The 24,480-nt window shown below is 35.7% G+C and overlaps 3 non-coding genes across 3 annotated transcripts; all 3 read right to left on the bottom strand.

Annotated features, from left to right (window-relative positions):
• Window positions 1-14,404: 14,404 nt before the first annotated feature.
• Trnaa-agc (transfer RNA alanine (anticodon AGC)) lies at window positions 14,405-14,477 on the bottom strand. The gene has a single exon. It is a non-coding gene; the product is annotated as a tRNA-Ala (tRNA).
• A 573-nt stretch (window positions 14,478-15,050) lies between these two features.
• On the bottom strand, window positions 15,051-15,123 carry Trnaa-cgc (transfer RNA alanine (anticodon CGC)). Its single transcript has one exon. It is a non-coding gene; the product is annotated as a tRNA-Ala (tRNA).
• A 1,890-nt stretch (window positions 15,124-17,013) lies between these two features.
• On the bottom strand, window positions 17,014-17,086 carry Trnaa-cgc (transfer RNA alanine (anticodon CGC)). Its single transcript has one exon. It is a non-coding gene; the product is annotated as a tRNA-Ala (tRNA).
• Window positions 17,087-24,480: the final 7,394 nt, after the last annotated feature.

Here is a 24,480-nt window from a genome sequence, read left to right as displayed (position 1 = left end):
CTGCAGTTGGTCAACTACAATCTACATTCTTCTGTAAAAACTTGAGCTATATCAAAATATTTACTAACAAAGTCAACCAGCATAAGCTCTAGTAATGCTCTACTCACCTCAGCAGGATTAGTATGGGAGAGCAGACGATTCCGAGTAAAATAAGTTGCCCAATCACACTGGCCACCATAGTAATGATAAAAATAGGCATGAATAATGCGAAGAGAAAAAGGCAGAAAAGAATATCTGTCATAGCTTTGAACGAACACACCTCGCTTGTCGTATGCTAGAATCAAATGCGTGTGATTGTAGGCACGAAGTCATTACGTCATTGTTGATTGTTGAAAATTTTGAATTCATGCACTCCCTCTGTGTGTGTTGTAGCTAGTGATATATCTTACTATGTACTACTAAAGATGTAATGTTTGCCTAAGCATTCAGATTTTTAAAATTGTGAGAGAAGTTATTCTAATTTAGATATGGTCTCCTAGAGTACTTCAAGTCACATAGACTGACTTACACTAATTTATTATTTGTTAAAAAGAACAGAAGTAAAGTGTTTCGGAGTCATTTTATTAGTAAACTTTATGCCCTAAAACTACACAAAGAAAGAATCTACATCATTGGTCAGTGACTAAAATGGCTAATAACACCTGTAAGCACATGTTGACAGTTGTCGTCTTTTCAAAACTCTGGCTTTTTTAGAACTATTACGAGTTCACTGAATTTTCTACCATAGAGAATAGCGTACTCAACAATCATATATTAACCGACTATATTACATTTTATTAATTAGATTATTAACTATATATTATGTTTATATACGACAAAATATTTCTGATCATACATGTATGCAATATGATATAATATAATACGATATAAAGCAATGCGTGATGAAGTGTAATATTAATAAAATAACAACTCAAACATGACAACCTGATATATATATAATATATATATTGTATATATATTATATATAAATAAATATATATATATATGTATGTATATATATATGTATATATATATATATAGCTGCACTGAAAAGGCTTCAATAGCCGAAACAGTACTGTCTGTAGCATGAGTATATATATATATATATATATATATATATATATATATATATATATATATATATATATATATATATATATATATATATATATATATATATATATATATATATATGTATATATATATACATATATATATAGTATATATATATCTATAATATTATAGATATTATATATATATCTATAATATTTCCCCTGGTTAGTCTGCAAAAGCTATTAACAACAGTAATGACCACTTATGTATTACAATAATTGTGCAAACAAGTCAAATAAGTTGCAAACTTTTGCTACATGAACCAATACATGTAAGTATAGGGTATAAGTATTTTATTCTAAACAAGTTCTAATCCTGCATAATGCAATCTTCTTCTCAACCCTCAACCATGGCTTCAACATCCTTGTTGTAGTAAAGATTTCAAGAAAATATTTCATGCTCCTTCGTTTTCAGAACTCATCAAAAATTCCTTGTTTGTAATTTTATAACCTCTCACAGTCTAATTTGCTGTGAGCAGTGTGAATAAAGTTCATGCCTATTTATTTCTCTCAATGAGGCTAATTTTAATTTCTCGAAAGCTAAATCAAACTAGTGTGGTAGAAGGTAGTTGGTGTCCCTGTCATCATAACATAGTAAAGTTTAAAATCTTGTCTTTCATGTCAAGTTTCAGCCAGGTGCTTTGGGAATCATTAGGGATTCCAATCATACTACCTGAAACCAGTAAAGTTTTGCAGCGGCCTAGATTAAATTGATAGTGCTCTAGGTTTTTGTAAGAAACAGTAATCTGGAGTACGATGATGGTGTTCGAGAGGCTGACAGTGTATCAGCGCGTGTATCATTAGAAGCTGTAGAAATAACTTTGTAAGTAATTAATGTTTAAAGGCTATGATATCTGTAGGACAGACATTGTTGGTGAATACTGAAAGAGCTTTTCTTTCATTCATTTGCAATTCATCCATAGAGTTACTACCCAGTCAATTGAATAACACTTAAGGTTGTGTGTAGATGGTAACTCTATGTTCATGGGTATATATAAACTGTAAAGAATGATCACGATATCCTATCTAATGACATGGTTATACTTATGCTACTCACCGAGGATATGTGTATATAACAGAAACTCACATATTCTGCCGATTGTTTCATAGCAACACCCTAGTGTAATTTGTAGGTGTTATGAGTTATCTGCTCGTGTTCTTTTGCAAACTGCGTATTACTTATAGAGGCTTTTTTCTTTTGTCATGCTAATAGTAGCAACTGCAACTTTGCTTCTATAAATTTATTTACCTGAAAACCAAAAACACGCTAACTAAAAAATAAAAACAATATTTGTAAATATGTTTTTAATTGTGTTTGATGCAGAACAATGTGTTTATTACTTGTTTACAGAACAACAAAACTTTATTTTTAAATAGATTGTGACTGCTGCAGAAGCAATTTAGACAACATCTTAGATACTTGACCATGTTGTTATACAACGCTAGAATATTCACAGACTATCATAACATCAGTGCGTGGCAATGTACAAGTGGTAGAATGTTATATTCTGTCTAGAAAGACAACTGCATGTCTATAATGTACTAGCAGCAAGCCTGGGTTTGTCTAAAATTTCTTGCATTTTCTATCGGATAGCCTTAAAAATACAAGTAGATATTCAACACAAATTGCTACACTGCTTTCAGAGCAATAATCCATGTACACATTCATTGAAGTTGTCCTTAACACATGTCCTTAGCAATTGTCCTTGATGCATGTAAAAGTGATTTTTGAGTATATAATCCATGTTTCAGAGGCGGGTTCTTAGAAACCTTCCAATGAGTTTTAAAACCAATTTTTTTAGTGACTCGGTGAAAGTCACGGAGCACGTGCTTGTGAAGTTTGTACAAAATCAGACAAACATGTGAGAGTGGGCACACAGACTAACAGACAGACACATAGATTAAGTGGAATTTATTAGCATAGATACTAGTGATACTCTAATGGTCCAAGAAGAGAATGACCAGGTTATTGGAGATGCAAGAGTAGTATGTAGAGAGCAGATCTACACAAAAAAGTGACGGATCCAGCGGGGGGATAGAAAAAGGGGGTTGCGAATTAAATTGGCTAGGGGTGTAGATTGAATTGCGTGGAGTTGAATGAGATGTTGGGGTTTGGGGGGAAATTGTGGTGTAGAGTAGGGGGTTGAATTCGAGGGGGTATGGATCCGCTCCTGGCGTAATCGGCGGATTATCTGTGGATGAGTCATCCGATGAAGTCATCCGAGTTGCTACCCAGTCGATTGAATAAGACTTAAAGTTGTGTGTAGATGGTAACTCTATATTCATGGGTATATATAAACTGTAAAGAATGCTCACGATATCCTATCTAATGATACATGGATATATTTATGCTCCACACCAAGGATATGTGTATATAACCGAAACTCACATATTCTGCAGATTGTTTCATAGCAACACCTGACTGTAATTTGTAGGTGTTATGAGTTATCTGCTCGTGTTCTTTTGTAAACTGCGTATTACTCATAGAGGCTTTTTCCTTTTGTCATGCTAATAGTAGCAACTGCAACTTTGCTTCTATAAATTCATTTACCTGAAAACCAAAAACATGCTAGCTAAAAAATAAAAACAATGTTTGGAAATATGTTTTTAATCAAGGTTGATGCAGAACAATGTGTTTATTACTTGCTTACAAAACAACAAAAAATATTTTTAAATAGATTGTGAATGCTGCGGAAGCAGTTTAGACATCTTAGACATTTGATCATGTTGTTATACAATGATGGAATATTCACGTACAATCATAACATTAGTGCGTGACAATTTGCAAGTTGTAGAATGTTATTTTCTGTCTAGAAAGACAACTGCATGTCTATAATGTACTAGCAGTAAGCCTGGGTTTGTCTGGGATTTTTTGCATTTCAGTCAGGTAGCCTTTAGTATACAAGTAGATATTCAACACAAGTTGCTACACTCCTTTCACAGCAATGATTCATGTAAACATTCATTGAAGTCAATTGTCCTTAACACATGTCCTTGGCAATTGTCCTTGATGCATGTAAAAGTGATTTTTGAGTATATAATCCATGTTTAAGAGGCGGGTTCTTAGAAACCTTCCAATGAGTTTTAAACCAAATACTTTTAATGACTTGTCGAAAGTCACGGAGCACATGCTTGTGATGTTTGTACAAAATCGGACAAACATGTGAGAACACAGACTAACAGACAGACACAATGACTAAGGGGGATTTATTAGCATATATACCAGTAGATATCAGGATTTATCAATGTGTGTAATGTAAATGTACTTACCACAGCGATCACAGTTTATTTGCTGTTGGAACCGTTAATTTTTATACTGAATCTATAATACAGTTTGTAATAAACAATCTGCCAAGTTCCAAAGTTCGTTTTAGCGTCATTAATTTAGTTGCAAAATCAAATTATTGATGTAATTGACTCATAAACAACAAACATTTAGACAAATAATGTTTCACTGATCTTCACTAGTAATTGCTCTCTAGTTGAAGGCTCTAGTGGGCCAAGGAGAGAATGACCATGCTATCGGAGATGCGAGCCAAAGAGTGCTTATGAAGTTACCCAGTAGTCCTCAGCTCTGTGTAATTCCTAAAGCTGGACACCCCTGCTATCTCGACAACCCAGGCTTTTGGCATGAGCAACTAAGGAAGTTTCTGGACTCGCTGTGAGAAAAAGGAATAACATATTACTGTAGACTTGGATTATACTCTCGGGTCGGGACGCTGTCATTATTTCTATAGCTAGTGGTGATGGTATCTTGGTGAAGCCAGATAGCGATATTATTTAGCAAGCAGTGGTTACATTTTTGTGCAAATGAATTTTCTTTTATCTCAGCATCATACATGTATATCATAACTATATTATGAATCATGCCATTCCATCACCCATTATTGTTTTGTGTAACTTGAACAGTTTTGGAGGAAAACATATTCTTGCCAACAAAGGGATGTAAACCATTTTAAACACCATTCGTTTTGAGTCAGTTTAAAAGGACTTCTTCTCAATCATGCAGCTGTGAAAAGTGTTGAATTCACTCTCTAGCTTCAGATAGAACACTAATATTAATGAATGTATTTTTTGCCATCACCTTTTGCTGACTCATTTTGTCTTGTCTTATGAATCACGCGTTTGTAATTATGGTATTTTTGTTGCAGCTTGAATCATGGAGTGATGTAGTTACTATCTTCCATTTTGCAGCACTATTTGTTTCATTTATGTGTTCAGATGTGCATTGCAGTTGCTACACTCATGGTAGACTCAGTAGCACCTGCTTTAGTTGTCAACTCTAGGAATATAGTTATGATGAAGCTTTTCATAATATTTGCCAACTAATAATCCAATTAAAATGACTAAAAATAAGCTGTCTTTTTTCCCTTGTGGTGTTAACAATTATTATAGCTGGTTGTATTCTTCTTTTCAATACATCTTTCAAGTATGCTAGCTTGACAAGGCTTTACTGCCATGTTGTTCCTAATTAGCCCCTCTCGGTTGGTACGTTTTCTCCTTCAAACGTATATATCCTTGTAGAAAAAGTGACAGCTTCATGAAATTTATACAAACACTTTGAAAGTAAGTAGGAGAAAGTGAAGTTAAAATACCAGCCAATGGCAGATCCTGAAAATGAATTCGCTGTATAAGCTGAAACTCAGATGAAGTCATGCGGTGAAACTAAGAAGTTGTCTGCTCGCCATTTGAATTGTACAAGAATGTTCATAGTTTAGAAAGCTTTGCAAGTTTTAAGCCGATACTTATTACTAACTTGTATCAGGTATATCTTATAAGTATGAAAAAATAAGTTAGCAATTCTTACAAGATTTTTCAAACCTAAAACTTGACAAGTAATACTAAACATGATTCAGAACTGAGGATGTTTTTGAGGATGCAGCAGCAGTGCTGTCAGCAGCAACAATAACTCTTGCTAGTTACACATTTTGTTACACCAAGTGAAGAGAAATAACTTCAATTTCATAGCAGCTGTTAGTTATGGGTTAACAAGTAATTCTTGAAGAAACTAATATTTATTATTGAAACAAGAAGGGAAATAACATTAACATTAATTGATACCAAAACAAGAAGTAAATAATGGAATTCCACGTCGTCTTTTATTCGATTTTGGCTTCTTCACACTCGAATTAGCTGTTGAAATGTCAAAGAAGCCACTTTCTGGGTCAGTGCTAGGATTGACGCTAGCAGCGCTGTCCTCACTAGTGTTAACTCTTACAATGATAGAGTCAGCTTCTTGGTCATTAAGACGCTCTGTTCTTTTGGCTCTTCTTAATTGATATTCACAGGTTATCTCTTTGTCAAGAAGCATTTGACTATGTATTTCATTTTGTTCCTCGGATTTGTCTTCTCCCATAAAGTCCATATTATCGTCGGAACAATCAGCTGGAACACAATAGTAACCTAGAATAATAATGATAAAATCATATTATTATTAATAAACCCAAGTTAATAATTTTACTAACACTAGTACAGAGTAAAATAAACATATACTATTCAATGTATAGTTTCAACTCATGAAAGTTATTATTGACATAGAAATTTACAGTACATGTGCTTGTACATGGACATAGGCAAGGGCACAGGCATAGGCAAGGGTTTGGCCAAGAATATCTGAATGGAAAGAGGATGAGCATGGGAAATGGGCATTGATGTGGATATGGCAGCGGGTGTAGACATGAATGGGGACATAGACATTGATATCGATGGGAATTAGAGTGTGCGCATGGTTACAAACATAGGCACAGACATACACATGAGCATTGACATAGAATTAGACAGATGTTGTCATAGACATAAAACTAGATATAGCCTTAAACAAGGACAAAGTCATAAACTCAGACATAAGAACATAAGTGGATACATAGACGCTCATAAACGTGGATATTACAATGAACATGGACACAGACATGAACAAGGACAAAAGCATAATCATAAACATTGATGTAGACATTAAAATTGACATTGGTATCAACATAGACTTAGAATTAGACGCCGACATAGATGTGGATGTACAGTTAGACATGATTGCGGACAGAGGCTGCGATATAAACAGGGACATATACATAGCCATAGATGTACTCCAGATGTAGACCTTGTTGTCAACATAGATATAGGCATAAATGAACACATGGACATAGATGTGGAGATGGAAGCTGATATGGACATGGACATAAAACCAGATGTAGACATTGACATGGAACTATCTGTGGATGTATTGGTAGAAATAGATTTAAACGTAGATAGAAAACTAGACATAAGCGTAGATGTGAATGTCGACATAGAGGTGGACATGGTAATGGGCATAAACAGAGACATGGACAACAGAAGCTAGGATGAAATGGATACAAAAGATAGAGTACTAGAGCCTTATAAAAACACTTGTACTTTAGCTGTACTCTAGGGGAAGAATCTCCCAGATTCAAACCAAACGTTGGCAAAACTTGGCTTTGCTTCTTTCTAAGACTGTTTTTATTTACTCTATTTAAATCGCAATTTTATATCTCTCACCTTTACACATAGCCTTGTCACTCTACATAGCTATTACACCTGATGATCTCATACGGCATACCAGACTGCCAGGGTACTGGTGCTTTATGAAAACTTTAGTTAACTTCTCAAATTAAAGCAAGCCTTAGTGAAACTTGGCTCTACTCCTTTTTCAAGGCTGTTTTTATTTACGCTATTCATATTTTAATCTTGTAGCTCTCACCTTTAAACCCAGCCTTGTCACTCCTTTCAAACTGCATGGCTTTTTTGACCTCTTCAATCTCTTCGACCTCTTTAATTGGAGGTAATGAAGGCACAAACCTTGTAGTTTGTGGAGGTGATGAAAACTCTACCTGATGCATACAGAGCTGTCTTTTGAAAAGTCTAATCTCCTTTTCCTGATCATAACTGTACCTAAATGACATTAAAAATAATTGGTCATTGTCACAACTATACAGGCTATTTCAGCTATGGAAAAAAAGGATGTTGTCTTCTCTTTGTTTTGACAATACCCTTTTTATAATTTATTTAAAAATTATCATTTCATTGTTACTTAACCAATATACTACTAATTTCTTAACCGAAAAGTTAGCACTTACTTTCATATAACAGATATAACTAATATTTTAGAGCATAATGACCTTTTGATACGACATCACGGCAATGATTTCATAGAAAAGCTATGCCTATGCTGGGTACCAATATGTAGGCAGACATTTTCTTATAGGTCAGTACAATTGCAGTTACATATTCAGTAGGTTTTTAACCATCTAAACTTATAAACTAACCAACTAACAAGCAGTATAAGTAAATCTGTAAATAACACATCACAAGCACACTTATGATCAATTTCAATATTTCATCAAATTGGAAATAAGTATAACTAAATATAAACTTCCTGTATGATGACATCAATGATGTAGTGAATAATAGATTTGTAAAACATTATGCAGTATTATACCAGAGCTGTTACAGAAATGTTTGCTATTCTAGAATATTCTGTTTTGCTCTTTGCGCTGATAGGAATATTAGGTTGTGTACTTATTGTTTTTTGCACATAAAGGAAAAATGATATAATAGCCTCAGTTCCTATAAGATACACACAGTACTGCAGTTGGACAACTATGTTCTACATTCTTCTGTAAAAACTTGAGCTATATCAAAATATTTACTAACAAAGTCAACCAGCATAAGCATTAGTAATGCTCTACTCACCTCAGCAGGAATAGTATGGGAGAGCAGACGATTCCGAGTAAAATAAGTTGCCCAATCACACTGGCCACCATAGTAATGATAGAAATAGGCATGAATAATGCGAAGAGAAAAAGGCAGAAAAGAATATCTGTTAGAGCTTTAAACGAACACATCTCGCTTGTCGTATGCTAGAATCGAGTGCGTTTGATTGTTGGCACGAAGTCATTACGTCATTGTTGATTGTTGAAAAATTTGAATTCATGCACTCCCTCTGTGTGTGTTGTAGCTAGTGATATATCTTACTATGTACTACTAAAAAAATGTAATGTTTGCCTAAGCATTCAGATTTTTAAAATCGTGAAAGAAGTTATTCTAATTTGGATGTGGTCTCCTAGAGTACGTCAAGTCACATAGACTGACTTACACTCATTTATTATTTGTTAAAAAGAACAAAAGTAAAGTGTTTCGGAGTCATTTTATTAGTACATTTTATGGCCTAACACTACACAAAGGAAGAATCTACGTCATTGGTCAGAGAATAAAATGGCTAATAACACCTGTAAGCACATGTTGACAGCTGTCGTCTTTTCAAAACTCTGGCTTTTTCAGAACAATGACGAGTTCACTGAATTTTCTACCATAGAGAATAACGCACTCAGCAATCATATACTAACCGACAATATTATATTTTATTAGTTATATTAATAACTATATATTATGTTTATATACGACAAAATATCTCTTATCATACATGTATGCAATATGATATAATATAATACGATATGAAGCAATGCATGATGAAGTGTATATTACTAAAATAATAACCCAGACGTGACAACCTGACGCTGCGATACACTCAAGGCTCTGAGTAGACAACTTCTAATTCTCAGATGTCATCATAGTTAACTGCATGTTTATTACAGGATTGGAGATAGCAATGACTATTATAAAAGATTATTGTGGTAAAAATTTTAAGATTATTGTGAAGTAATATAACTTTCTCTCAAACTCTTTAAAAAATTGTAAGCGATGGTCAATGTGAGTATTCCACTTGTGTTTCCTTCTTCCTAAATCTATTTTTGTATTAGTTTCTAGAATTGCATCTGTTTATTTTTTCTGGACCCATGCTACTCACCACTTACTCTATCAAGGAACATCAACTTTAATTTCTGGCTTTCCGTGCTTTGACTGGATTTGCAGTTTCTTTCACTTCAAATCATCGGAGCTGAAAAATCGGAATGAATTCGTCGGCATTGCGTTTTGCTAAATTTGTGCGAAGTTGTTTACAGTGAGACTACTATTCAAGATCATAAAAACGCTCGTTGCGAATAGATTTGAATCAATACCTGAGTAAGCTTTCCCAGCAAAAGTTGAAAATTCAGGACATTCCATCATGTTGCCATTCTGGTATATTCTAACTACATGTATTATTGCCAATGGTAAGCTGTTCACATGACAATGATGAGATAAACTACCTGTCTCTTTATTTTATTACCTTATTCATTAAATAACTACATCTACCAATTGTTCAGATTCCTACTGAACTGGTGCCGAACTTTTCCTAGGTTTAACTCTTCAGGCATTGAAAAAGATTTTGTTTACTAAAAGCGACTGTCATTTTTTTCGACCTTCAAAGTAATAGCAGTAAAGCAATTAGCAAATTCTGATACCGCTTTGTAATATAAAGGGCATCTATAATGAAAACAAGGAGAGAAATATTCTCAGGTACTGAGTTAGTGCAAGAAGTGTACGAAAAGTGAACTAAAACGTTACAATGATCAAAAAGTGAGTTTACTTTATCAAGTTCTGTTTTGAGGAATACATCGCTAGTTTTGGAAATATCGATAAAGCGCAACTCTAAATCGTTAAAATGATAGAGGTCAAATTCATCGGCAGAGGTCAACTCCAAATCCATTCGAAGCAAGGAAACCGAGTGAATGAGGGCTGATATTCAATATCTCCCCGGGTTAGTCTGCAAAAGTTATTAAATCTTTTTAATGCTTTTCTAAACACCTGCAAAAGCTTTGCTCTGAAAGGTTTCTATAGCTTTCGATCAGCTGAAGTATTCAGCTTTGATGAGTTAGCAATGCACTATTAAACAGTAATAAACACCAACAGTAATGACACAGTACAACAGTACCGACCACTTATCTATTACAATAATTGTGCAAACAAGGCAAATGCATTACAAATTTTTGTTTCATGCACAACCGAGTGTAGGGCATAAGTATCCTATTCTAAACAAGTTCTATTCCTCCATCATGCAATCTTTTTCTCAAACCTCAACCACGGCTTCAGACATATGGATGGGCAACAATCTTAATATAGTAAAGATTTCAAGAAGATATTTCATGTTTCTGCATTTTCAGAATTCATCAAAAATTCCCTGTTTGTAATTTTATAACCGCTCAAGTCTGATTTGCCCTGAGTAGCGTAAATAAAGTTCATGCCTATTTATTTCTCTCAATGGAGCTAATTTTAATTTCTCAAAAGCTAAATCAAACTAGTGTGGTATAAGGTAGTTGGTGTCCGTGTCATCATAACATAGTAAAATTTAAAATCTTGGTTTTTATGTCAAATTTCAGCCAGGTGCTTTTGGAATTCTCGTGGATTCCAATTGTATTCCCTGAAACCAGTAAAAATTTGCAGCAGTCTAGATTAAAATGATAGTGCTCTAGGCTACTGCAAGAAACAGTAATCTAGAGTACAATGATAGTGTTCGAGAGACCTTGCTGGCAGTGGATCAGCGCGTGTATCATTAGAAGCTGTAGAAATGTCTTTGTGAGTAATTAATGTTTAAAGGCTATGATATCTGCAGGACAGACATTGTTGGTGAATACTGAAAGAGCTTTCCTTTCATTCATTTGCAACTCATCCAGATTGTGCAGATTGTTTCATAGCAACACCCGACTGTAATTTGTAGGTGTTATGACTTATCTGCTCGTGTTCTTTTTTAAACTGCGTATTACTCATAGAGGCCTTTTTCTTTTGTCATGCTAATAGTAGCGTCTGCAACTTTGCTTCTATAAATTCATTTACCTAAAAACCAAAAACACACTAGCTAAAAAATAAAAAAAATATTTGTAAATATGTTTTAATCAAGCTTGATGCAGAACAATGTGTTTATTACTTGTTTATGAAACAACAAAGTTATTTTTAAATAGATTGTGTATGCTGCAGAAGCAATTTAGACAACATCTTAGACACTTGATCATGATGTTATACAACGATAGAATATTCATGTACTATTATAACATCAGTGCGTGACAATGTACGAGTGGTAGAATTTTATATTCTGTCTAGAAAGACAACTGCATGTCTATAATTTACTAGCAGCAAGCCTGGGTTTGTCTGAGATTTCTTGCATTATCAATCAGATAGCCTTCAGAATACAAGTAGATATTCAACACAAGTTGCTACACTCCTTTCACAGCATGTACACATTCATTGAAGTCACTTGTTCTTAACACATGTCCTTGGCAATTGTCTTTGATGCATGTAAAAGTGAATTTTGAGTATATAATCCATGTTTAAGAGGCGGGTTCTTAGAAACCTTCTAATAAGTTTTAAACCAAATATTTTTAGTGACTCAGCGAAAGTCACGGAGCAAATGCTTGTGAAGTTTGTACAAAATCGGACAAACATGTGAGAATGGGCACCCAGACTAACAGACAGACACAATGACTAAGTGGGATTTATTAGTATAGATACTAATCAATACCGGGATTTAACAATGTGTGTAATGTAACCATACTTGCCACAGCAATCACAGTTCATTTGCTGTTTGCGCCGTTAATTTTTATACTGAATCTATAATACAGTTTGTAATAAACAATCTGCCAAGTTCAAAAGTTCGTTTTAGTGTCATTTATTTAGTTCAAAATCAAATTATTGATGTAATTGACTCGTAAAAAACAAAAATTTAGACAAATATTAATTTCACTGGTCTTCATTAGTAATTACTCTCTAGTTGAAGGCTCTGGTGGTCCAAGGAGAGAATGACCATGCTATCGGAGAAGCGAGCCAAAGAGTGCTTATGAAGTTACCCAGAAGTCCTCAGCTCTGTGTAATTCCTAATGCTGTTCACCCCTGCTACCTTGACAACCCAGGCTTTTGGCATGAGCAACTACAGAAGTTTATGGACTCGCTGTGAGAAAGATGAATAACATATTACTGTAGACTTGGATTATACTCTTAGGTCGGGACGCTGTCAATATTTCTATAGCTATTGGTGATGGTAGTATTTTGGTGAAGCCGGATAGTGATATTTAGCAAACAGTTGTTACATTCTTGTCCAGATGAATTTTCTTTCATCTCAGTATGATTATATATCAAATTTATGTCGTGCATCATACAACTTCATCTACCTTTATTGTTTTATGTAACTTGAACAGTTTTGGAGAAAAACATACTCTTGCCACCCATGTGACGTAACCCATGTTTTAACACGATTCCTTTTGGGTCAGTTTAAAAGGAATGCTCTCCAGTCCAGCAGCTGTAACAGGTGTTGAATTCTCTCTACAGCTTCAGATAGAACACTAATATTAATAGATGTATTTTTCTGTCATCATTTTTTGCTGACTCATTTTGTCTCGTTTTATGAATCATGTCTTTGTAATTATGGTATTTTCGTTGCAACTTGAATCGAGGAGTGATGTAGTTACTATCTTCCATTTTGCAGCACTATTTGTTTTATTTGTGTGTTTAGACACGCATTGCAGGTGCTACGCTTATGGTAGACTCAGTGCCATCTGCTTTAGTTGTCAACTCTAGGAGTACAGTTATGATGCAGCTTTTCATAATATTTGCCAGTTAATAATCCAATTAAAATGACTAAAACTAAGCTGTCTTTTTTGCCTTGTAGTATCAACAATTATTCTAGTTGGTTGTATTCTATTTTTCAATACATCTCTCAGGTATATTAGCTTGACAAGGCTTTGCTGCCATGTTGTTCCTAAATAACCCCTCTCGGCTGGTACGGTTTCTCCTTCAAACGTATATATCCTTGTAGAAAAGGTGACACTTTATGAAAATCATACAAACACTCTGAAAGCAAGTGGGAGAAAGTGAAGTTAAAATACCAACCAGTGGCTGATCCTGACAATTTGTTTCACTGTAAAAATTAGATCTCAGACAAACTCCTGCAGTCAAACTAAGAAGTTGTCTGCTCGTCATTTAAGTAGTACGAGAATGTTGATAGTTGAGAAAACTTTGCCGATTTTATACAAATACATATTACTAAATTATTAGGTATATCTTATAAGTATGAAAAAAAAGTTATCAACTTCTTTTTTCATACTTATTAGATAGAACCTATAAGATAAGAAAAACCTTGACGGAAGTTATCAACTTCCGTCAAGGTTTTTCAAACTTAAAACTTGACAAGTAACAGTGAGCGTGATTCAGAACTGATGATGTGTGTTTTTGAAGATGCAGCATATGGGCTGTCAGCAGCGATACTAACTCTTGCTATAATATGCGTGGTAAACGGGAGCACCATGTGACCTACCATTGCAAATGTTGACTTCCTGTTGATGCTGAAGTATACATTTAGTCAATCATCATGTTGATGATAGTGCTGGGCTCGAATGATGTACCGACAGTGACAGGGAAAAAAAACACAAAGAATTTGGAAGTGCCGGGCATCGATCCCGGTACCTCTCACATGCTAAGCGAGCGCTCTACCACTTGAGCTACACCCCCTGATGGCTAACTCATTGACGAAATTATTTAAACTCAAAAAATGTCCGTAAGTATGCTTTAAAACAAATTAGAATTTACATGAGTAAAGCTTCTAATATGTGTGGACAACGAGAGCATCATGTGACCTACAACTGCAAGTGTTGATTTTTTTTGATACTGAAATATGCATTTTGCCAATTGAAATGATTTAGGACAGTGCATTCACGATTGATGAATCAAAAGAGAGGGAAAAAACACCGAAAAATTGGAGGTGCCGGGTATCGATCTCAGTGCCTCTCACATGCAAAGCAAGCGCTCTACAACTTGAGCTACACCCCCTTATGGCTATCTCATCGATGAAATTATTTAAACTCAAAAAATGTCCATAAGTAAACTTTAAAACAAATTAGAATTTACATGAGTGAAGGAGTAAAGTTTTTAATATTTTTGGTAAACGGGAGCACCATGTGACCTACAACTGCCAATGTTGGTTTTTTGTTGATGCTGAAGTATGCATTTTGCCAATTGAAATGATTTATGACAGTGCTGAGCTCGAATGATGTATCAAAAGTGGGGGGAAAAACACGGAAAAACTGGAGGTGCCGGGTATCGATCCCGGTGCCTCTCACATGCGAAGCGAGCGCTCTACCACTTGAGCTACACCCCCTTATGGTTATCTTATTGATAAAACTATTCAATTCAAAAAATGTCCGTAAGTAAGCTTTAAAACAAATTAGAAATTACCTGAGTAAAGGAGTAAAGTTTTTAGTATGTGTGGTAAACGGGAGCACCATGTGACCTACCAATGCAAATGTTGGTTTTGTGTGTATGCTGAAGTATGCATTTTGCCAACTGAAATGATTTATGACAGTGCAGGGCTTGATTGATGTATCGACAGCGAGATGAAAAGACACGAAAACATTGGAAGTGCCGGGCATCGATCCCGGTGCCTATCACATGCTAAGCGAGCGCTCTACCACTTGAGCTGCACCTCCTTATGGCTATCTCATTGACGAAATTATTTAAACTCAAAAAATGTTCGTAAGTAAACTTTAAAACAAATTAGAATTTACATGAGTTAAGGAGAAAAGTTTTTAACATGCTTGGTAAACGGGAGCACCATGTGATCTACCATTGCAAATGTTGATTTCGTGTTGGTGTTGAAGCAAGCATTGTTGTAAATCGTCATTATTGATGACAGTGCTGGGCTTGATTGATGTATCGACAGGGAGATGAAAAGACACGAAAAAATTGGAAGTGCCGGGCATCGATCCCGGTGCCTCTCACATGCTAAGCGAGCGCTCTACCACTTGAGCTGCACCCCCTTATGGCTATCTCATTGACGAAATTATTTAAACTCAAAAAATGTTCGTAAGTAAACTTTAAAACAAATTAGAATTTACATGAGTTAAGGAGAAAAGTTTTTAACATGCTTGGTAAACGGGAGCACCATGTGATCTACCATTGCAAATGTTGATGTCGTGTTGGTGTTGAAGCAAGCATTGTTGTAAATCGTCATTATTGATGACAGTGCTGGGCTTGATTGATGTATCGACAGCGAGATGAAAAGACACGAAAAAATTGGAAGTGCCGGGCATCGATTCCGGTGCCTCTCACATGCTAAGCGAGCGCTCTACCACTTGAGCTGCACCCCCTTATGGCTATCTCATTGACGAAATTATTTAAACTCAAAAAATGTTCGTAAGTAAACTTTAAAACAAATTAGAATTTACATGAGTTAAGGAGAAAAGTTTTTAACATGCTTGGTAAACGGGAACACCATGTGATCTACCATTGCAAATGTTGATTTCGTGTTGGTGTTGAAGAAAGCATTGTTGTAAATCGTCATTATTGATGACAGTGCTGGGCTTGATTGATGTATCGACAGCGAGATGAAAAGACACAAAAAAATTGGAAGTGCCGGGCATCGATCCCGGTGCCTCGAACATGCTAAGCGAGCGCTCTACCACTTGAGCTACACCCCCTGATGGCTAACTCATTGATGAAATTATTTAAACTCAAAAAATGTCCGTAAGTATGCTTTAAAACAAATTAGAATTTACATGAGTAAAGCTTCTAATATGTGTGGACAACGAGAGCATCATGTGACCTACAACTGCAAGTGTTGATTTTTTGTTGATGCTGAAATATGCATTTTGCCAATTGAAATGATTTATGACAGTGCATTCACGATTGATGTATCAAAAGTGAGGGAAAAACACGGAAAATATGGAGATGCCGGGTATCGATCCCAGTGCCTCTCACATGCAAAGCAAGCGCTCTACAACTTGAGCTACACCCCTTTATGGCTATCTCATTGATGAAATTATTTAAACTCAAAAAATGTCCATAAGTAAACTTTAAAACAAATTAGAATTTACATGAGTGAAGGAGTAAAGTTTTTAATATTTTTGGTAAACGGGAGCACCATGTGACCTACAACTGCCAATGTTGGTTTTTTGTTGATGCTGAAGTATGCATTTTGCCAATTGAAATGATTTATGACAGTGCTGAGCTCGAATGATGTATCAAAAGTGGGGGAAAAACACGGAAAAATTGGAGGTGCCGGGTATCGATCCCGGTGCCTCTCACATGCGAAGCGAGCGCTCTACCATTTGAGCTACACCCCCTTATGGTTATCTTATTGATAAAACTATTCAATTCAAAAAATGTCCGTAAGTAAGCTTTAAAACAAATTAGAAATTACCTGAGTAAAGGAGTAAAGGTTTTAGTATGTGTGGTAAACGGGAGCACCATGTGACCTACCAATGCAAATGTTGGTTTTGTGTTTATGCTGAAGTATGCATTTTGCCAATTGAAATGATTTATGACAGTGCAGAGCTTGATTGATGTATTGACAGTGAGATGAAAAGACACGAAAAAATTGGAAGTGCCAGGCATCGATCCCGGTGCCTATCACATGCTAAGCGAGCGCTCTACCGCTTGAGCTGCACCCCCATGTGGCTATCGCTTTAATGAAATTAATCGAAATCAAAAATTTTTCGTGAGTAAGCTTTAAAACAAATTAGAATTTACATGAGTAAAGTTTTTAACATGTGTGGTACATGGGAGCACCATGTGACCAACAACTGCAAATGTTGAGTTTTTGTTGATGCTGAAGTATGCACTTTGCCAATTGAAATGATTTATGACAGTGCTAGGCTCGATTTATGTATCGACAGTGACAGGAAAAAAAAGACTTGGAGGTGTCGAGCATCGATCCCGGTACCTCTCACACATTAAGCGAGCGCTCTACCACTTGAGCTACACCCACTCATGGCTATCTTATTGATGAAACTATTCGATTCAAAAAATGTTCATAGGTAAACTTAAAAACAAAATCGCAATTACATGAGTAGAGTTTTTAATTTGCGTGGTATACGGGAGCACCATGTGACCTACTATTGCAAATATCTGTTTTTTGTTGACGCTGAAGTATAAATTTTTGACAATTGTAATGATTTATGACAGTGCTGAGCTCGATTGATGTATCGAAAGTGAGAGGAAATAACCTGAAAAATATGGAGATGCCAGGCATCGATCCCGGTACCTCTCACATGCAAAGCGAGCGCTCTACCACTTGAGCTACACCCCTTTATGACAATCTCGTCAATGAAATTATTCAAAATCATAGAATGTCCGTAAGTTAGTGTTAAAACCAATTAGAATTTACATGAGTAAAGTTTCTAATATGAGTAGTAAACGGGAGCTCCATGTGACTTAAATCTGCAAATTTTGGCTTTTTGTTGATGCTGAAGTATAAATTTTTGTCAATCAACATGATTGATGACAGTGCTGGGCTCGATTGATGTATCGATAGTGACAGGAGAAAAACACGGAAAAATTGGAAGTGCTGGGCATCGATCCCGGTGCCTCTCACATGCTAAGCAAGCGCTCTACCACTTGAGCTACATCCCCATGTGGCTATCTCTTTGACGAAATTATTCGAAGTGAAAAAATGTCCGTAAGCTTTAGAACAAAATTGCAATTATATGAGTAAAGTTCTTAATATGCATGGTAGACGGAGCACCATGTGATCTAGCACTGCAAATGTTGGTTTTTCGTTGACGCTGAAGTATACATTTTTGTCAATTGTAATGATTTATGACAGTGCTGGGCTCGACTAATGCATCGAAAGTAAGAGGAAATAACCTGAAAAACATGGAGATGCCGGGCATCGAGCCCGGTGCCTCTTGCATGCAAAGCGAGTGCTCTACCACTTGAGCTACACCCCCTCGTTGTAAATCATGGAAGAAAATCATCACACCCAACAAATGTCCGTAAGTAAGCTTTAAAGCAAATTAGAAATTACCTGAGTAAAGGAGTAAAGTTTTGAGTATGTTTGGTAAACGGGAGCACCATCTGACCTACAAATGCAAAGGTTGGTTTTGTGTTGATGCTGAAGTATGCATTTTGCCAATTGAAATGATTTATGACAGTGCAGGGCTCGATTGATGTATCGACAGCGAGATGAAAAGACACGACAAAATTGGAAGTGCCGGGCATCGATCCCGGTGCCTCTCACATGCAAAGCGAACACTCTACCACTTGAACTACACCCCCTCGTTGTAAATCATGGAAGAAAATCATCATACCCAACAAATGTCCGTAAGTAAGCTTTAAAGCAAATTAGAAATTATATGAGTAAAGGAGTAAAGTTTATAATATTATTTGGTAAAGGGGAGCATCATGTGACTTACATCTGCAAAAGTCGGGTTTTTTTATGCTAAAGTATACATTTTTGTCAACCGTCATGATTGGTGACAGTGCTGGGCTCGATTGATGTACCGACAGTGACAGGGAAAAAACACGAAAAAATTGGAAGTGCCAGGCTTCGATCCCGGTACCTCTCACATGCAAAGCGAGCGCCCTACCACTTGAGCTACACCCCCTTATGGCTATCTCATTGGCGAAATTATTTAAACTCAAAAAATGTCTGTAAGTAAACTTTAAAACAACTTAGAATTTACATGAGTAAAGGAGTAAAGTTTTTAATATGTTTGGTAAACGGGAGCACCATGTGATCTATCATTGCAAATGTTGACTTCGTGTTGGTGTTGACGTAAGCATTGTTGTCAATCGTCATTTTTGATGACAGCGTTGGGCTTGATTGATGTATTGAACGTGACAAGAAAACCTCAAAAAAATTGGAGGTGCCGGGCATCGATCCCAGTGCCTCTCACATGCAAAGCGAGCGCTCTACCACTTGAGCTACACCCCCTTAAGGCTATCTCATTGATGAAATTATTTAAACTCAAAAAATGTCTGCAAATTAACTTTAAAACAATTTAGAATTTACATGAGTAAAGGAGTAAAGTTTCTATTATGTGTGGTAAACGGGAGCACTATGTGACTTACATCTGCAAAATTTGGCTTTTTGTTGATGCTGAAGTATACATTTTTGTCAATCGTCATGATTGATGACAGTGCTGGGCTCGAATGATGTACCGACAGTGACAGGAAAAAAACACGAAGAATTTGGAAGCACCGGGCATCGATCCCGGTACCTCTCGCATGCTAAGCAAGCGCTCTACCACTTGAGCTACACCCACATATGGCTGTAACATTGATTAAATTATTCAAAGACAACAATTGTCCGTAAGTAAGCTTTAAAACAAATTAGAATTTACATGAGTAAAGTTTTTAATATGTGTGGCAAACCGGAGTACCGCGTGACGTACAACTGCAAATGTTGGCTTGTTGTTGGTGTTGATGCTATAGTTACACATTTTACCAAGTCAAGGGAAATAATTACATGTCTTTAGCGGCTGTTAGTTATAGAATAACAAGTAATTTTTAAAGAAATGAGTACTTATTATTGAAAGAAGTGAAGAAACATTATTTTAAACCAAAACAAGAAGTAAATAACGGAATTGCACGGAGTCTTTTATTTGATTTTTGCTTATCCACAGCCAAATTAGCGGTTGAATTCTCAAAGAAACCACTCTCTGGATCTGTAGTAGGATCAAACTGGCAGCGCTGTCCTCATAAGTGTTAACTTTTACACTGATAGAGTCGGCTTCTTGGTCATTAAGATGATCTGTTCTTTTGGCTCTCCTTTATTGATATTCACTGGCATTCTCTTTGTCTAGAAGCACCTTACTATGTATTCCATTTTGTTCTTCGCAGCTATCTTTTTCCATAGAGTCCATATTATCACCAGAACAGGAAGCTGTAATACAATAGTAACCTATTATAATAGTGATAGAATCTTCTTATTATTAATAAACCCAAGTTAATAATTTTCCGAACACTATTACAAAGATGAACATATACTATTCGATGCATAGTTTCAATGCATGAAAGTTATAATGAACATAGAAATTTAAAGTACATGTGCTGGTACATGGACATGGGCATGGGCAAGGGCGTGGCCGTGGATATGTGAACAAGAAAAAGGATGAGCATGAGAATGGGCATTTATGTGGATATAGAAGCAAGTGTAGACATGGATGTGGACATAGACATTGATATCGACGAGAATTGGAGTGTGCGCATGGACACAAACATAGGCACAGACATACACATGAGCATTGACATGTATTTAAACATAGATGTTGCCATAAACATAAAACTAGATATAGCCTTAAACAAGGACATAAGCATAAACTCAGACATAGGAACATATGTGAATACAGAGAGGGTCATAAACGTAGATATTACGATGAACATGGACACAGACATGAACAAGGACAAAAGCATAATCATAAACATTGGTGTAGACATGGAAATTGACATTGATATCAGGATAGACTTAGAACTAGACGCCGACATATATATGGATGTAAAGTTAGACATGAATGCGGAAAAAGGCTGTGATATGACCAGTGACATTGGCAAGAACACGTGAACATGGACATAGGCATAGACATAGATGTAGACCTTGTTGTCAACAAAGATATGGACATAAATGAACACATGAACATAGATGTGGAGATGGAAGTGGATATGGACATGGACATAGACAAAGACATAAATGCAGATAAAGATATAGATATGAACACAGATGTAGACATTGACATAGATCTATCTGTGAATGCATTGGTAGAAACTGATTTAAAGGTAGATAGAGGAGTAGACAAAAGCGTAGATGTGAATGTCGCCATGGAGGTGGCCATGGTAAGGAGCATAAACAGAGACATGGACAACAGAAGCTAGGACAAAATGGATACGAAAGATAGAGTACTAGAGTTTTATAAAAGCACCTGTACTCTAGTAGTACTGTAGGGGAAGAATGTCCCAGATTCAAACCAGACGTTGGTGAAACTTGGCTTTGCCTTTTTCTAAGACTGTTTCTATTTACTCTATTTAAATCTCAATTTAATATCTCTCATCTTTACACTCAGCCTGGTCACTCCTTTCAAACTGCATGGTTTCCTTGACCTCTTCAATCTCCTCAACCTCTCGAATTGAATATAATGAAGGCACAAATCTTATAGTCTGTGGAGGCGATGGAAAGTCGACTTGATAGGTTTGAATCGATAATACCTGGGTAAGCTTCCCAGTAAAAGTTAGAAACTCAGCGCATTCCATCACGCTGCAATTCTGGTATATTATAACTATTATTGCCAATGATGGGTTGACTCAATGACAACGATGAGATAACTACCTGTCTATTTGTTTTATTAACTTAGTCATTAAATAACTAACCCTTACCAATTTTTCAGATTCCTACTGAACTGGTGCGAACCTTTTCCTATGTTTAACTCTTCGGGCATTAAAAAAGATTTTGTTTACTAAAAGCGACTGTCATTTTTTTTACCTTCAAAGTTATAACAGTTCAGCAAGTAGTAAATTCTGATGCCGTTTTGTAATATGAAAGACAGCATTAAAGAAAACAAGAAAAGAAATATTCTCAGGTGCTGACTGAGTTAGTGCAACAAGTGTACGAAAAGTGAACTAAAAAGTTACCATGACCCAAAAGTGAGTCTACTTTATCAAGTTCTCTTTTGAGGAATACATCGCTAGTTTTGGAAAGATAGATAAAGTGGACCTCCAACCCTTAAAATAATAGGGTTCAAAATCATCGGCAGAGGTCAACTCTAAATCCATATGAAGCAAGGAAACCGAGTGAATGAGATATGAAATTCAATATCTCCCGAGGTAGTCTGTAAAAGTTATTAACAACAGTAATGGCAACTTATGTATTACAATAATTGTGTAAACAAGGCAAATAAGTTACACACTTTTGTTTCATGAACCAATACATGTAAGTATAGGGTACAAGTGTTCTATCCTAAACAAGTTCTAATCCTGCATAATGCAATTTGTTTCTCAACCCTCAACCATGGCTTCAGACAGATAGATGGGCAGCAATCTTGTTATAGTAACGATTTCAAGAAAATATTTCATGTTCCTGCGTTTTCAGAACTCATCAAAAATTCTTTGTTTGTAATTTTATAACCTCTCAGTCTAATTTCCTGTGAGTAGTGTAAATAAATTCATGGCTATTTATTTCTTTCAATGAAGCTAATTTTAATTTCTCAAAAGCTAAATCAAACTAGTTTGATATAAAGTAGTTGGTGTTCATTCATGTCATCATAATATAATTAAATTTAAAATCTTGTTTTTTAAGTCAAGTTTCAGCCAGGTGCTTTTGGAATCTTTAGGGATCCCAATCAATCATTCGCGTATCATTATAGGTTGTAGAAATGTCTCTGTAAGTAATTAATGTTTAAAGGCTATGATATCTGTAGGACAGACATTGTTGGTTAATACTGAAAGAGCTTCTTTTCATTGATTTACATTTGATCCATAGAGTTGCTATATAAATTCATTTACCTGAAAACCAAAAACACGCTAGCTAAAAAATAAAAACAATATTTGTAAATACTTTTTAATCGAGCTTGAAGCAGGACAATGTGTTTATTACTTGTTTGTAAAACAACAAAAAATATTTTTAAATACATTGTGTATGCTGCAGAAGCAGTTTAGACAACATCTTAGACGTTTGATCATGTTGTTATACAACGATGGAATACTCACATACTATCATAACATCAGTGTGTGACAATGTACAAGTGGTGGAATGTTATATTCTGTCTAGAAAGACAACTGCATGTCTATAATTTACTAGCATCAAGCCTGGGTTTGTTTGGAATTTCTTGCATTTTCAGTCAGATAGCCTTCAGTATACAAGTAGATATTCAACACAAGTTGCTACACTCCGTTCACAGCCATAATCCAAGGACACATTCATTGAAGTCACTTGTCCTTAACACATGTCCTTGGTAATTGTCTTTGATGCATGTAAAAGTGATTTTTGAGTATATAAACCATGTTTAAGAGGCGGGTTCTTAGAAACCTTCTAATAAGTTTTAAAACCAAACATTTTTAGTGACTTGGCAAAAGTCACGGAGCAAATGCTTGTGAAGTTTGTACAAAATCAGACAAACATGTGAGAATGGGGACACAGACTAACAGACAGACACAATAACTAAGTGGGATTTATTAGCATAGATACTAGTAGATATCAGAGTTTAACAAACTGTTTAATGTAGACGTACTTGCCACAGCAATCACAGTTCATTTGCTGTTGGAACCGTTAATTTTTATACGAAATCTATAATAAAGTTTGTAATAAATAATCTGTCAAGTTCAAAAGTTCATTTTAGCGTCATTAATGTAGTTGCAAAATCAAATTATTGATGTATTGACTCGTAAACAACAAAAATTTAGACAAATATTGTTTTCACTGGTCTTCACTAGTAATTGCTCTCTAGTTGAAGGCTGTGGTGGTCCAAGGAGAGAATGACCAGGCTATTTGAGATTCTAGTCAAAGGGTGCTTATGAAATTGCACAGCAGTCCTCAGCTCTGTGTAATTTCTAAGGCTGGACACGCCTGCTATTGCAACAATCCAGACTTTTGGCATGAGCAACTAAAGAAGTTTCTAGACTCGCTGTGAGAAAGAGGAGTAACATATTACTGTAGATCAGGCCTGTATTCCCTGGTTGTAAATTGGAGCTGCAAATATTAGGCGGCTAGTTATGAACACCTGGAGGGGGGTTTAGGGCGCTGTTAGCC

Source organism: Watersipora subatra, chromosome 8 (assembly GCF_963576615.1).
Source record: "Watersipora subatra chromosome 8, tzWatSuba1.1, whole genome shotgun sequence".
Lineage (NCBI taxonomy): Eukaryota > Metazoa > Bryozoa > Gymnolaemata > Cheilostomatida > Watersiporidae > Watersipora > Watersipora subatra.
This window is presented reverse-complemented; position numbering and strand designations above follow the sequence as displayed.